The following is a 16,774-nucleotide window of genomic DNA, read 5'->3' as shown; positions in this document are numbered from 1 at the left end:
CCAGAGACATGGTTGATTAGTCCTGATTCGAGGGAGAACGGTAAAAAAAGTATAAGTAACGAAGTGTTGTAAGGCTAGTCTAAAGTGCATGAAGGCCTAGTCATCTGATTCTAGACTGCGCTCTCTAGTTAAGAGGAAGGTGTTATGTGGGGAGGACATCTTGTGCTACACATCAATGTAAGTTGCAACTAATTTTCTCTCTGGGATTGTCTGGATGTGATAAACTTTGGTCGTTGTTAGATTAAATGGTTTACTTCTACTTGTACAGCTGCCATTGTGCAAAGGCAGCATGCGTACCACAGATTTAACCGACATAAGTCCAGTTCAAACAGACAGAAGTATATAGAAGCCAGAAGTAACTGGAAGAATGAAATAGTGACAGTTAAGAGAGAATTTACTGAAACCACCAAAAAACACATCAAAGCACAAAAATTAGGAACCCGTGACTTCTGGAAAATCTACAACGGTGTAGTAAATAATGGGCAATCAACAATTCCCCCACTATCCAACAATCATGAGGTTGTTTGCTCAGCAACCGAGAAGGCTAACATGCTTGCCAGTCAGTTGACCTCTAACTCCACCCTGGACCTTGCTAACCACCCTCTCTCTGACTTTCCTTTGTGGACAGACCCACACTAGACGATCTGAAAATTACCTTTTCTCAGGTGCATGCTATCATAAAAAATCTTGACACTTCAAAAGCATGTGGACCTGATCTCATCTTGGCTGTGCTATTAAAAAAGTATTCCACCAAAGTAGCTCCAGTTCTCTCCAAACTTTACAACAAATGCTTTAATAAATCTTGCTTTCCTGCTTGCTGGAAAACTGCTTCTGTCGTACCAGTTTTCAATAATGCTGGCGAAAGAACTAACTCAGTAAATTATCACCCCATTAGCCTCCTCCCACTTTTCGCCAAAATATTTGAGTCCATAATTAACCAAGCTCTAGTCCATCACTTTACAGATGCTAAACTTCTGACCGACCAACAATATGAATCTCCAGCTATGGTATAACTGGAAATATTCTCTCTATCATTAAATCATTTCTATCTGATAGGCTCATAAGAGTAGTGGTTGATGGAAAAAAATCAGAGGCCTGCAGTATTAATGCTGGAGTCCCTCAAGGGTTCTTCTTGGGCCCAACTCTCTTCCTGATCTACATCAATGATCTCCCTAAACACATACTTAAATCATTCGTTGACATCTATGCTGATGACACAACCATCTACAGCAACACATCAAAGGCTGTAAATGACAAAGTTCTCTGATTCTCTCTCCTCTGATCTCGAACGAGTGGTTCAGTGGGGGAAGACGTGGCTGGTTACCTTTAATGCATCTAAAACAACACTCCTATCTTTACATCATCAACGCTCTGATCCCCATCTGGCATCAATTGAAATGGATGGCTTTCGTCTAGGAGAAGCCCCATGTTTTGACAAGCTTCTGGGCTTGACCTTCACTCCTGATCTGAAATGGAACACGTACATCAAGTCTGTTGCCAAGGTTGCTGGAAAGATGGGGGGATCCTTCTACCGCTCCAGAAGATATCTCACTACTGATGCAATTCTCTATCTATATAAAAGCCAAATACGTCCAAGGATGGAATACTGCTGCCATATCTAGGCAGGAGCTGCTAAAAACAGTCTATCCTGCCTTGACAGAGTACAAAATAGACTTTGTGGTTTAGTGGGGGATGCCCTTTTTGCTTCCCTGCAACCTCTCTCCCACAGAAGAGACGTTGCGAGCCTATCTTTGTTTTATCGTTATTTCCATGGCAGGTGCTCGTCTGAACTCCAATCTCTAGTCCCCCCTCGCCAATCTTTTAGAAAAAACACCCGTCTAGCTGAATCCACTGTCAAAAACTTTCCCCACTCTTTATCTATGCCTAAATCAAAATGTAGATTCCATGAACAAAGCTTCTTTCTTAGAACAGCACGCCTGTGGAACTCTGTTCTGTCTGCCTGCTTCCCTCCTGACTACAACTTGGATATCTTCAAGTTCAACGTAAACAAATTCCTGATGAACCCCCCCCCCTTAAGTAGACATTCTAAATATCCACACTAACGTACTGTACTTACCTGAGTGGCTTCCGGGCCTTGATAAGTGGTGACCACCTTGTAAAAAAAAAAATGGATTTAGGCAAGCCCGTTCCACAGCATACATCCTAATTGTAATCTCTGAACATATATACCATTCACTGGACAAAGCAGGGGAGGGTAGAGCAGTAGCTCTAGATATATCTAAGGCTTTTGACAGGGTATGGCATGAAGGTCTTCTCAAAAATCAGATGATACGGTATCTCTGGAAGGATACTTAACATAATTAAATCCTTCTTAGATAAGAGAAAAATCCAGGTTGTCCTCGACGGTCGTACATCTAAACAATATGATATAAATATGGGAGTGCCTCAAGAGTCTATCCTTAGACCTAATATTCATAAATGACCTCCCTGATAAAATTGTCTGTGAGAATATATGCTGATGACACCACGCTCTATAACAGACATGACAGGAAAACAAATGAATACATATCTAAAGAAATGGCAGAAACACTAGAGGATGACCTCCGATCTGTAATGGAATGGGGACAAAAATGGATGGTCACGTTCAATGCTGCCAAGACTAAACTTGTTTCCTTCAATAATTACAAGAAACCTTCTCTACAACCAATAGCAATGGCCAAAGACTCTTTATCTGAAAGTACATCTTTTAAACTCCTCGGCCTAACGTTCACAGGAAACATGAGTTGGAACAATTACATTGAGTGCATTGCTAGGGCCGCAGTGAAGAAAGTAGGTTCTCTCTACTATGCTAGAAAGCTACTAATGCCTGAAAGTATTCTGTACCTCTATAAGACCACCATTCGCCCATATATGGAGTATTGGTGTCATATTTGGGCTGGAGCATCTACTACTAGACTCTCGCTCCTAGACAAGGTTCAAAAGAGAGTCGCCAACCTGATAGGTCTTGAACTGTTATCTAAGCTTCAGCCTCTGTCCCATCGACGAAGTATTGCATCCCTCTTCCTGTTCTGTTCTACAATACTTTAACGGTGAATGCTCCAACAAACTGCAGACACTTGTACCCCCTCGACGTAAATACCTCCGACAAACCTGACAAGCAGCTAATTCTCACCCCTTCACAGTAGAGATCCCTAAATGTAAGAGAAGCTTCTACTCCAGTAGTTTCTTCCCCAGAACTGCTAGACTTTGGAATTCCCTTTCGGGTCCCTGCTTCCCCAACTGTGCTGACATGCAGAAGTTCAAGTGTAACATGAATCGACTTCTTGCTGCCCAACTCCCTCCATAGTAAGCCTGTAGTTTATGCCCCTCATAGTAGCCCCTACATCAAAGTGGCAATGTGCCTTGTTTGGGGTGAAAATATAATTAAAAAAAAATACCAGTATGATCCTATTCCCTTATAATGGTTTCTTGTTATTTTGTTCTATGCATGCTTATTCCTTTTTAATTCTCATGTAAAGAAATATCTGTTTTTTAACTGAACTTAATATTTTGAGTTGTCTTTTTCCAACTTCGGCTTACTAATAAACTTAATAGGATCTTCCCAAGCCACATTGGTCCTGGATATGACCTTAACTATATCCAGTGGTGAGGCCCCAGCTTGTGGGCTTTGGGGAGTGTGGGGCCACTCTTTAATTGCCATTGCTCCCAGGTCCACTCTGACCTGAAGTGGTAGTACCTGTTAGGGTTCCAACTATGGGTTAAATAGAAACCGACTTGAAAAAAAAAAATATATTCTATTAAAAACATTTTCTTCAAATTAACTGGATTCGACATTAAATAACCTGAAAAGGGCTGATATGTCATAAACCAAAATTACTTTTTCTTTATAAGTTTTCAGCATTCAAAATATCATTTTTGCCTCTTAAAGAGTGGGTTTGAAATTTTAGGACAATGAAAAACCTTGTTACTCGATTTGAAACTTTAATATAAGCAATTGAATTAAAAAATTAAAATAGAAATCTACCTTCAGTCCATAGTGGTATAACATTCAATGATACTAAAACTAAGATTCTTCTCTTTAACAATTACAAGAAGCTTTCTCAACCACCGATAGCCATAACTAATAAGACCTTATTTGAGAGCTTATCCTTGAAACTCCTCAGCTTAACATTCACAGGCAACATGAACTGAAACAAATGCATTGAGGACGTTGCCAACGTTGCTACAAAGAAGGTGGGCTCCCTCTTCCCTGCTAGAAAATTACATTTATATAATCAGGTGAGACAGACAGAACTCAAAGACTCAAGTCAAGGGAAGTCCTAAGTGTCCACACCCTCGGTTACAAATGTAGTCCTAGATGGTTCGGCTCAAACATCCACCAAAGTCCTGCGATCCAGTCTCAGTCACTTTTATGAATACAGGGTTGATATGACGTTGGATGCAGCAGTTGATGATCCTTTCTTTTTTCTTTCTTCTGCTAAAAAAGATAATTTAACTTGATTGTTTTTCCTTAAGTTCACTTGCAAGTAATAATAATAATAATAATAATAATCGACGCTGACTCTGGTTGTAGTTTTTGTATGAAATTAATTATTCACAAGAAGAGCAAAATAAAAATAATTATGTACAGTTTTTCACAGGAGAGTTAAAAAATAAAAAAATAAAAATGTTGATTCCAACTTTCTTTTTTTGGTAGTTACGATAGTTGATGAACGGGGCCTTGGTCTTATTTTCAACAACCGATTCGTTGCTTATCAATCGGTCAAAGGACGAGTGCTTTCTCGAATGAGGTGAGGTATGGACTGGTGGACAGTCTCCCTCCCAGTTCAAACAGACTCCAAAACCTGAGTTCAAACTCAGTGGCGGCTCGTGCCTGAGATTAGTGGGGGTGCTGCTTCGAAAATTTTATGTATTTTTTTAATATCATGTAAAAGAAATTCGAATATATAAATAAATATTTAATCAAATAATAAACAAACATTCAAATAAATATTCAAATATATAACAAAGAAAAATAATCAATCAGAAATGGATAATACGCAAAAACTTTTTTATTAAAAATATTTTTTTAAATTATGTACACTTTACAGAATAATAAAAATAATATATACATTTATTCCTTTTAAACTTTTCAGATTAAATAAAAGTTTGCGTTTTTTTTGTTTTTTTTTTGCAAACAAATGAGAAACATTTTCAAAAATAACTTATTTTTTTATAAAAACAAAAAAGAAAAACTTTGAAATTTACTTCCCTCCCTACGAAGGTTAATTTAGAAGTTTACTATTTGAAAATAGCGTTTTATTTAATAATAGTTTTATTTACAAAATTTATTTTTAAAAATGCATTTATAACAAAATGTATTTGTAAATAAAATACAAAATCAAAATTTTTATATTTTTATATAGTGAACAAACAAACAAAAGTATTTAAAGATACAAAATTTTATTTAGAAATCTTTTAACAACTTGCATTTTATATAAAAAGAACAAACAGACTTGGCTATTTACTGACCTTCCCATTCCGGTAAAGATCAACATAAAGTGGAGATGTATTATAAGAAAATAGGATGTCATATATAAGCATTATAAAACATCGAATTTTAATGTAGCTTTCTCCCCAAAGAAAACAAAAAATTAAAATTGTCTCAGTCCAGAAGGATTTCTAATTTCTTTTTTTTTTTAATGCGTATTATCTGTCCCATCTACTAACAAATTCAATGTAAAGTTTAAAAATGCATAATTATAAAAACTGTTTTTTTTTTTTTTTACTTAGAAACACATTTTAATTAAAAAAAAAACCTTGTGTAAAAAATCCATTTTTCAAAGTGTCAAACTTCTAACATTGTCCTCGTAGGAGGCAAATAAATGCTAATTTTTTTATATCTAAAACATACAAGTTAAAAATGATTTCTAACTAAAATGTATTTTCAACATAAACTGTTTTTTCGTTTGTTTGCTTCTAGGAAAAAATGTAAACAGTTTTTTTTTTGTTTTTTTTTTGTAAAGTTTAGTTGTTGCAAAATAAATAACATTTAAAACTACTTAAAATAAACAAATAAAAAGGCAGGTAGATGGAAAAGTAACTTTATTTTTATGGTAAGATTTATTTATTGTATATTTGATTTTTACCCTTGGTCGTTTGTTAGCTTCACTGCTAAATCCCCGAATACTTTTAATAAAAAAAAAAAAAAACAGTGTCTGCATATTATATACTTCCGTCTGCTACCGAATTAAATCACAACGCTAAAAGTGTGCGTTTTAAAAAAAAACAAGAAAAGAAAAAGCACAATATTTTATGTACAAGAACACGTTCTATGCAGATTTTAATAATAATTAAAAAAAATTGTATATAAACCTTCTTTTTTTTTTCAGTAACAATGTTATCATATCTATACAGGCGCACACTCTAAGCAAACAACGAATTTCACAACGCGGAGCTGCGACAAGCAACAGTTCCTCAAGCGGCTTTCATCGGCTGTCTAAAGTATGCATGCGCACAAGAGAATTTCATTAAGAAAGTGTAACTGTGAATTTCACAGCTCCAAGCAAGTTTTATTTTTGTTTTTATATGAATTTGGAGATACCAACATTAAACTTAATGATTTTATAATGTACACATAGAAAAAAATAAAATAATAATAATAATAAAAAAAACAAACGTATTATTTTTAATTTTATCATTAATATTGTGTAGAAATAACTTGGAGGTGCTGCAGTCCCATGGCTCCATGCACGAGCCGCCACTGTTTAAACTGACTCCTTTATTTGATTTTCCTTGCTCTGTAGTGCCTTATGTATGAAAGTGTTGTGTGAGTCGGAGCAGAAATGGGTTTTTCATGATTGTCCAATCTGTTACACCTTGGTCCATCCTGATTGAATAATCAGCCACCTCCCCCATACATCCCAATCAGGTAACTTTCTACAGAGCAAAAGTTCTCATTGACAATTTTCTTATGCACCCGGCGGCTTCAGTCCTTGATAATTGGAGGAAAATTTTTAGCCCAAACAATCGCTTAGTGATCTCCAAATAATCACTTTTACAGCAATATTGTTTCATATTTTCGACTTCGTTTTTTTCAATTATAAAGAAAAATGTATTTCACATTGGTAACCACGCCATCTCTCTTTCTAGCTGGCATCTATCTGCTGTTATCTGGGACTTGCCATTAAGATAAAAAGGCTCTAATTCATCTTTCGCTGGCCCCCTTTTGGGGCAATTTTCAACCATAGCTCTAATTCAGCTCTCCTTAACCACTCCTCTGGGGTAATCTCTTACCATCGTGGCTGGTTAGGTAACACTTAACAGTATCCTATATCTCTACAAAACCACCATTCATCCATGCATGAAGTATTGCTGTCACATCTGGACTGGTGCATTCACCACTAGTCTCTTCCTCTTAGAGTCCAAAAGGTCTCAAATCTAATATGTCCCGCACTATCAACCAAGCTCTAACCCCTGTCTCATCATTTCAATGTTGAACCCTGTGCCTATTTTGTAAGTACTTCAATGGAATGTACTCTGATTGACTCATTGCACTTGTACTCCCTTGATGTACATACTCCCAACAAACCCTTCAAGCAGCAAAAGTTTTTACAATAATGTTGTGGGATCTGTGTTTATGGTGGACATCCATGGACAGTAAATAAAACTTTTTACCAATATTTCATACAATGCATTTTTCCTGAAACACTGCTGTCCTACTTCTTTCACAGACTACATTTTCCAATACAGGATACAGCATTAATCTGTTCCGGGGTTGGGATCGTAAGATGAAATTGCCATATGGCAGGGCCTAAGCAAAATTTTATACTGTACATATTAAAAATTAGTCACAAAATACAGTACAATATATAATTAAATAACATTATAAATAACACTGTAAGATGGGACAAATACCGTAACCAGGGCCCGGAAAAACATTGTATTCCACATCATAACCTGGAAAAAACCGTATCCTAGAACCACCATACCCCGGAGTTTTACTGTAGAGTTAAAACGTTTAATATGGTGAAGTTAATAGCAGTCCTCCAATTAGAAAACGAATGAAAAGGCGAATATGAAGAATCTTTTCTGCTCTAGAAGTTTGCTTTACATTCTTTTCTCCCTTCCATCCAGTACAAAAATGTGATAAACAGATAAGCAAAAAGTAGAAAAATACACATAATTACTATTTCAGTCTACACAGACAAATAGAGATAAAACGATAAACGATGATAGGAAAACTAAATACTTGAGAATACTTGCAAAACAAGAAGGATTCATTAGCTGAAATATCGGAGAAGGCTGAGTCAATAATTTAATGCTGAGAATGGCTTCTAGTGTGGAGTGAAATAAAATTATCCAAAATGTTTTATCTAAAAAAAAAAAAAAATGATTAAAATGTTTTTAGCGATGAAGTTTACCCTTTAGAAGGTAACAAAATTCTAAACAACATCAATAGTGTTATATTTTAATGATATCCAGGACATGAGAAGAGGTGATGATTGTTATATTATGAAATATAAGATCTCCATCGAATCTATAGCTACATGTAAACAAAACACAGATTGCATCAGCAGGAGCAGAGAAACCCAAACATCAGAAGCAGCCACTGATATGACAGTGTTGATTCATAAACAACTGGCACTGACTGGTGCTTAACTACAATATTTGATCGATTGTTAATGACGCTTTAAGTTGTCAGAAATTATGCTTTTTGTACCCATCCTTTCGCTACAATACACAGTTCATTATAGAAAAGAATTATCATGCAAAACACATTGTCCAAGGAAATACCTACATTAAGAGAGAGAAGACCAGGAGATTTTGACAGATGGGATACGAATATATGCGATAAATATTTATAAAAAGAGCCACAAGTGACAAACTTAGTCTAAATTCATTCACAGCCACACCAGGTTTAAATAGAAATAAAACAGAAGCGGAATCAGGCAAATGAACATTTCTCTACGGCAAGGCTAACTGTATGATTACGCCACATCTGACAGCAAAAGTTTTTTATTTTTCACATCTGAACTATGTGTCTACAACTACGTCTGTTCATGCAATATATAAGGACTTGCCGCTTCAGCTGATGAACAGTGGTGCCAGAGGTTGATGCGACTTGTATGCTTTACTCTCCTCAGCTAACTTGAACATCTTCGCCCTTTCCTTTTCCTAGCAACAAGAAACCTTAATAACAAGAACTTTGTTATTTTCTTCTTCTCGGAAACTTATTAACAACAAGAGACATTTTCAACGATTTTGTTTTTTTTCAATAAATATTTAACTTAGTACTTTGTCTATCTTTCTTGCTACCAATATCTTCTGACGACGACATAACAACTGATGTCAGGTATTCAACAAGATTAAATCAGACAGTGTCCGACTTGGTGACTCGGACTTTACTATTTCTTCTTCTCGGAAACTTCTTATAAGATAAAGAAGATATTTCATCCATTGCGTTTCTTCAATAAATATTTAATTTAATATTTTGTCTTTCTTGCTACCATACCCTAATTTTGTCATTGTGATATTTGTTATGTATCACAATACCTTATAACACCAAATATAACAACCGGTGTCAGAAGTTTACAACAAACAATTGGTATCAAAAGTCACAAATATAACAACTGGTGTCAGGCATTCGGCAAGATCAAGTCAGACGGTTTAGAAACAAAATATAACAACAATGTCAGAAACTCAACCAGATGATAACTGAGGACTACATAGATTTAACCTGATCTGAACTATTCACTCTCATTAAGGAGCACAAATTATTATTACTTAACCTGAAAACGGGATCAACACAACCATCAGAAAATATACTCTGTGAAATTCAATCGTACATTGACGCAATGATAACTGCCCTAAAGGCAACCTCCATGTCAACAACCACCACTGCTCAAAAACAGGCGATTACGATTTAGTAATGCGCCAACAATCTGTACAAGACATTATGAGGTAGCAAGCTACTTTCCATCTGGGAAACGACGTTCACCAGTTCATCACAGTCTTGAACAAAATATGTGCAATACACGTCGCGTCAGAAATCTCTACTTATCCAAGCCTAGAATATGAATTTGTTAAGTTTACAAAGGATCTACTTGAACAAGGCATATTCCTACAAATGATCGACTTCAATCAAGATACATCTAAATTTATCACATTGAAAGAGTACATACTAGCAGCACACGGCAGCCAGATAACGACCTTTCAACATTTCAGCCAAACCTGGGACTTAGAATGTCAAGACAGTGAAAAATTAATGGATTTCGCAGGCCGACTTGATATACACTGAGAGAAGCAGGCGTCCATATCAAAACAAATCTCAAAAAGGACAAAAACTCCAAATTGACAGTTGACGGATTTGTTTCAATTATTGCCGCAATGCTTATGAGTGAAAAGGTAAAAGCTTGGAACGCAAACATTCATCTCTCATCTCATCGAAACAATGGATAACCGCTGCAATTGGCATAGCTTGTAAGGCACAAAGATACCTGGATTGTGGTATAAAATCTGATGCCACCCTTTCACAGGACATCGCATTTTTCTCTGAAAAACAACATAGGCCAAATCAGAGAAGAACTCTACAATCATCATATCAACATATCCGTCGTAGCAGACATCGTTGTCCAAAACAGATGAACATTATAACCACTCAAAGTGAGATCGCCGCCAACATCAAAAAGTTTGTCATCATTCACCATTCAAAGATACATCAGGGATAAACCCTGGCTTTGTGGACACAGCTGCAAATTTCGGCACTCACCACACAATCAAACACAAGCTCATCTCACAACAATGAAAGAAGACACTCCAAAGATAGAGAATCAGGATTTTCACTTTAGTCAGGACGAGATGTGATGTCCCGTTCAACTCAACCTAAAATCAGGCATCACATTTTCAACTTTCAAGGATTCACTTATTGCTCACCTTTTGTCCACTCCACTTTCAATATTAAGGGTGTATGCTTCTCTACCACAGCTATGTTAGATTCTGAATGCTCAACCTGCATCATACCAGCTTCCTATCCACCAGATGAAGCCAGGAAATATGTTATCCACTCCGATATATACAAGTGAACGGAATCAGCGGCAGTATTACCACCCTAGGAAATATAATGTGTGATATTATGATTGGTGATCAAAGATCACCCATTTTTAGCAGCATAGATGTACTGATTACAACCCAGAAAACCCCAATTCTTATTGGACAGAACATCCTATGCCACAATACAGTCCGTTTTACTTGATCGACAACCAAAAAGCAGAAGTTAAATTTGATTGCATATTGGTGTCAGGTTCCTTTACGCACACAGCCTGTATCATAACACTACCATCATTAATTACGGTGCTCATACCAATGTTAAGATTGGACTAAAATCCAACTTTCACTCCTTAGAAGAGAACCTAACCTGGCTTAAAATCAACACAGAATTATCACTATCAACCCACCCCAACCACGATGAATTAGAAGCCATGGCCAATTTGATCATCCAATATGTTGACATCATTGGTACCAAAAATGGCGACAAGGGCACATTCATCAGACCTATTCGGATATCAACAAGCAGACAATCATGCAGTCAGAAACAACACCTGATCACTCAAACATTAGAAATCGAGGTTGACTCTGGGGTTACACGCATGGCAAATGAAGGCATTATAGAAAAATGCAGCAATCCTAAAGGCTTTAACAGCCCAGTATTAGCAGTGCACAAAAAAGATGGATCCATCTGCGTCATTGTAAATTTCAAAAGAACACTTAACATGGTCTTAGTCGATTTAGATCTTTATACAATGCTGAGGATCAATCATCTATTCAACAAAATTGGTAGTCTCACCTCTACAGAACAAATATTTTCATGGTGCATAGTAGAAGTCTTAGCTACAGTCAACTATTGTAATAACATTTCATCTTATATCGACGGAAATTTGATTCATGCCAGAACTTTTAATGAATTTATACTTGCTCTTGAACAACTCTTCACTGCTCTTTGGCCTTAAACTAAACCCGAACAAATGCTCATTCCTCATGCCCGTGTCTCCAACTACGTCTGTGCATGCAATATATAAGGGCTCGCCACTTCAGCTGACCAGCAGTGGTGGCGGAGGTTGATTTGATGACTCGTATGCTATACTCTCCATTAAAAGCAGTAGCAGCTTACTTGAACATCTTCGCCCTTTCCTTCTGATAGCAACAACAAACCTTAATAACAAGGACTTTGTTATTTTCTTCTTCTTGGAAACTTCTTAACAACAAGAGACATTTTCAATGATTTCGTTTCTTTTCAATAAATATTTAACTTAATACTTTGTCTATCTTTCTTGTTACCATACGCTAAATTTGTTATTGTGACCGTCATTATTAGGTATTGAGATACAATACCTTGTGACAACGATATAACAATACCTTGTGACAACGATATAACAATACCCTCATCATCCAAATATCCACATATGAGTTCTCATCCATCTCCACTGTCTTGCACTTCTTGCACAAAACCTAGTTATCTCTCAACCTACCAGTAATTCCACTGCACTTCTTGTGTACTCAAAAGTATCACAAAAAATAGAATTCCACCCAACTTCCTTTCCATAAATTGAGCAGGAGAAGGTTTCATCTTTTTGTAAGCTTTCCAATACTACAACTACTGATTGTTACTTTGATAACATTCCTCCAAGTCTTTAACTTAACAAGTAGATCTTCCATTGTTTTACAGGCAAGTACTAAATCATCAGCATACAACATCTGTTCCGGACAACACATACAAAACTCCTTACACAAATGAAAAGCAACAACCTCAATAGAGAACCTTAATGTATCCCTACTTTAACTTACCAACTGTCGCTAAATTAATTATAACAAGACTTGGAACGACTATCACTAAATACTCATTTGCCTTTAGTCTATGCAAACTACATTGGACAATCTCTCTTAGCACTCAGCTAAAATCTTTCTTCAGATCCATAAAAGCAAAATACAGATTCTTCTCCTTAACATGAGACTTGTATTGCATTTATGTTAGAATAAATATAGCAACATGGTATTTTGATTAGAGAAAAGCAAAACTGCATTTTTTGAGTTGCTTAAAAAAAAATCAATATATATATATATATATATATATATATATATATATATATATATATATATATATATGATAAAAGCCTATATTCCAAATTTCAAGATGTTAAACATCTTACTATTTATTTCTTTAAGTATATTAAAATGTTCAATTCTTGACAGCACCTGTTTCGTAGCACAGAATCATTCATGTAATTATTATGTCAATTTTTTAATTTATTCCATCCTTAACTCATCAGAAGAAAGAGAACTCATCAACTTTAAAAGAAAATGAAGGAATATGGGCATGATTACAAAATCCGAAAATCAGAAGAGAAGTTACACTTGCTTTTTTTTTGTTGCTATGCCATCTTTGAATATGTTTCTCGTCGCCACATTAATTGAACATTCATATTAATCGATAAACATGACTAACATAAAATTTGGAAAAATCCAATTTCACAAAATAATTATGAAATTAAAGTCACAAAACTTAATTTCTATTTTTTTTATATAAATAAGTCAGTTTTATTTAAAAAATTTTTTTTGTTTTACCAGACAACTCCGAAATGAACGAAATTCTGGGCAATGCTGGGTATGCACAACGGGTTGATAATATTATGAAAAAAAACGCGTTTACTACTACTACTACTACTACTACTACTACTACTACAAAACGCTAATTTTTTGCCTTGTAATATTATCCCACCACTTAACGCATTCCAATTGCATAATTTTGGGTCAGATGCAAGAATCTGTGCTTCCACTTAAACGGTTACAGAACAATAAACAATACTGTTTCCAACTTAAGCATGACAGCCCAACATGACGACCATTTCAAAGTTAACTTTGACACATTCAATAAAAATGCCCTTGCAACGTTACACATGTTATGTATGTGTTATGTGACAGACCGACAAAAATGTTTTAATACTATTTCAAACTTCAGTATGACAGACCAACCGACGAAGCGATCTACTTACTTTAGATGATCAGGCGCATCTAAAATCGAATAAGATGCGTCCATTCAATATGTATGCTATGTCCATCCAACTGAAGTATGACCGATAGGTCAACAAATGTCATGTGAGGACGTATATTTATAATGAAAAGCTGGAAACAGTCAAGTTTATCATTCTTACAATCTTTACTTCTCTTTTCATTTATAATCCCTCTCTCTCTCTCTCTCTCTCTCTCTCTATTTCTTTCTCTCTCTTTTACACACACACATGCGTGCACACACACAAATATCTAACTGTATAATTAGTGGTGGTGGTAGTAGTAGTAGTAGTAGGGTTTTCTGACAACTATTTCTCATAATTCTTGTAGTGATGTAAATAATATAGCAACTACTAATCAATACCCAACACTTAACCGAGACAAATTTTACCATTTGGACTATATCTCCATATTTTAAACCTAGAGTGAGGGATCAGTTTAATATTTAACATATTTTCTTTTTAGAAACACTAGTACATTTCTAATGTTTTGTTCCTCGTGTTACCTCACCCTCCCTCATACTTTTTCAGTAGGAAAAAATGCAAGCACTTTAAGAAAAAAAAAAAAATGAAAATAATATGCCCTTCATTAACCCCAACACTAACCCTTAGTACTTCCTGGCAACATCCCCCTCCCTCCCCCACAAAAAACGAGACTGGCAATACGAAAACAAATTAAAAAAGAAACAAAATGTAGTTCTGAAACTTTAAAAATTAAAGTATGTTGGCCATTTTGAAAATACAAAAAGTTGTCTGCTGATAAGTTTTTTATAAGAATTGTTGAGTAGATATCCATTCTTCTAGCCCTGAAATTGGTTTCAATAGTTTGGTTATAAGAACAAACTTTTTCTCTACAATTTAAATTCTATAATTTAAATCAATATTATTAATACAGTTTTTTAACCACACAAGCATGGCGCAGAAAGAATTATGAAAACAAGAATATAAAATTATGTAGTAATGCATGCAATATAGAAGTAAGGTTGAGTTAGTCTATCATCTTGCCTCTCACCCGAGTCTTGGTAAGAGGTGAGAAAAGAAATCTTGTTAACTTGACTCTTACAAATTGTCCATAAGGTGCAGGAAAAAGGTTTAGATGAAAGTTGCAATAGGCATTTGTTATTGAAAAACATATAAATTGCTCCATGAGTGAGCACAAAAGAAAATAGATTGTAAATTATATAACTGCTACATTACCCCCTGCTTAGGCTTATAGCTTTTTTTTTCTTTCTTTCTTACACGGTGGTCACCATTATCAAGGCCCGGAAGCCACTCAGGGATAAGGGTTATTGCAAGTACAGTACGTTAATGTGGAGATTTAATGAAGTGTTTACTTAAGGTTCATTAGGAATTTGTTTATGTTGGACTTGAAGACATCCAGGTTGTAGTCAGGTGGGAAGCAGGCAGACGGAACAAAGTTCCACAGGCGTGCAGTTCTAAGAAAGAAGTTTTGTTCATGGAATCTACGTTTTGATTTAGGCATAGATAAAGAGTGGGGAAAATGTTTGACAGTGGATTCAGCTAGACGGGTGTTTTTCGTGAAAGATTGGCGAGGGGGGACCAGAGATTGGAGTTCAGATGAGCACCTGCCATGGAAATAATGATAAAACAAGGATAGGCTCACAGCGTCTCTTCTGTGGGAGAGAAGTTGCAGGGAAGAGAAAGGGGCGTCCCCCACTAAGCCACGAAGTCTATTTTGTACTCTGTCAAGGCAGGATAGGCTGTTTTTAGCAGCTCCTACCCAGATATGGCAGCAGTATTCCATCCTTGGATGTACTTGGCTTTTATATAGACAGAGAATTGCATCAGTAGTGAGATATCTTCTGGAGCGGTAGAAGGATGCCACCATCTTTCCAGCGACCTTGGCAACAGACTTGATGTACGTGTTCCATTTCAGATCAGGAGTAAAGGACAAACCCAGAAGCTTGTCAAAACATGGGGCTTCTCCTAGATGAGAGCCATCCATTTCAATTGATGCCAGATGGGGATCAGAGCGTTGATGATGTAAAGATAAGAGTTTGGTTTTAGATGCATTAAAGGTAACCAGCTATGTCTTCCCCCACTGAACCACGCGCTCAAGATCAGAGGAGAGAGAATCAGAGAGAACTTTGTCATTTACAGCCTTTTATGTGTTGCCGTAGATGGTCGTGTCATCAGCATAGATGTCAACAAATGATTTAAGTATGTGTTTAGGGAGATCATTGATGTAGATCAGAAAGAGAGTTGGGCCCAGGATTGACCCTTGAGGGACTCCAGCATTAATACTGCAGGCCTCTGATTTTTGTCCATCGACCACTACTTTTATGAGCCTATCGGAGAGAAATGATTTAATGATTGAGAAAACATTTCCAGTTATACCGTAGCTGGAGATCTTGTGAAGATTATGCCATACCTTGTCGAAGGCCTTTGATATGTCAAGAGCAATTGCCCTAGAAAGGAAGCCTTTGTCAAGAGATTCACTAATCCTGTGAGATATAACCATTAGCACATCTGCGGTAGATGTTGCAGAACGGAAACCATATTGCGTGTCACTAAGAAGGTTATTTCTGCTGAGGTGGTTGACTATTTCTCTATTTAATATGGATTCCAGCAACTTACTCATAACACACAGGAGACTTATTGGTCTGTACTGAGAGGGAGAGGACTTATCACCTGAATTCTTAAATACAGGGCATACTAAAGGGAGTCGGAAAGCACTTCTCCTTAAGGCAATGCTTAAACAGTTTCGTAAGTATGTATTTTTTCAGATATACTCTTAAAGATAGTAACTC

General features: G+C 36.1%; 1 protein-coding gene across 1 annotated transcript in view; it reads right to left on the bottom strand.

Moving 5' to 3' along the window:
- LOC145295067 (protein SSUH2 homolog) overlaps positions 1 to 14,097 on the bottom strand; it is a 130,651-nt gene extending 116,554 nt beyond the window's left edge. The window contains exon 1 of the mRNA XM_080141435.1: positions 13,989 to 14,097. The gene's annotated coding sequence lies outside the window, so the exon portion shown is untranslated. The remainder of the gene's footprint in view (positions 1 to 13,988) is intronic.
- Between the last annotated feature and the right edge of the window lie 2,677 nt (positions 14,098 to 16,774).

The sequence above is a fragment of the Euprymna scolopes genome, chromosome 2, assembly GCF_053919585.1.
Source record: "Euprymna scolopes isolate OS-2025 chromosome 2, ASM5391958v1, whole genome shotgun sequence".
Taxonomy (NCBI): Eukaryota; Metazoa; Mollusca; class Cephalopoda; order Sepiida; family Sepiolidae; genus Euprymna; species Euprymna scolopes.
This window is presented reverse-complemented; position numbering and strand designations above follow the sequence as displayed.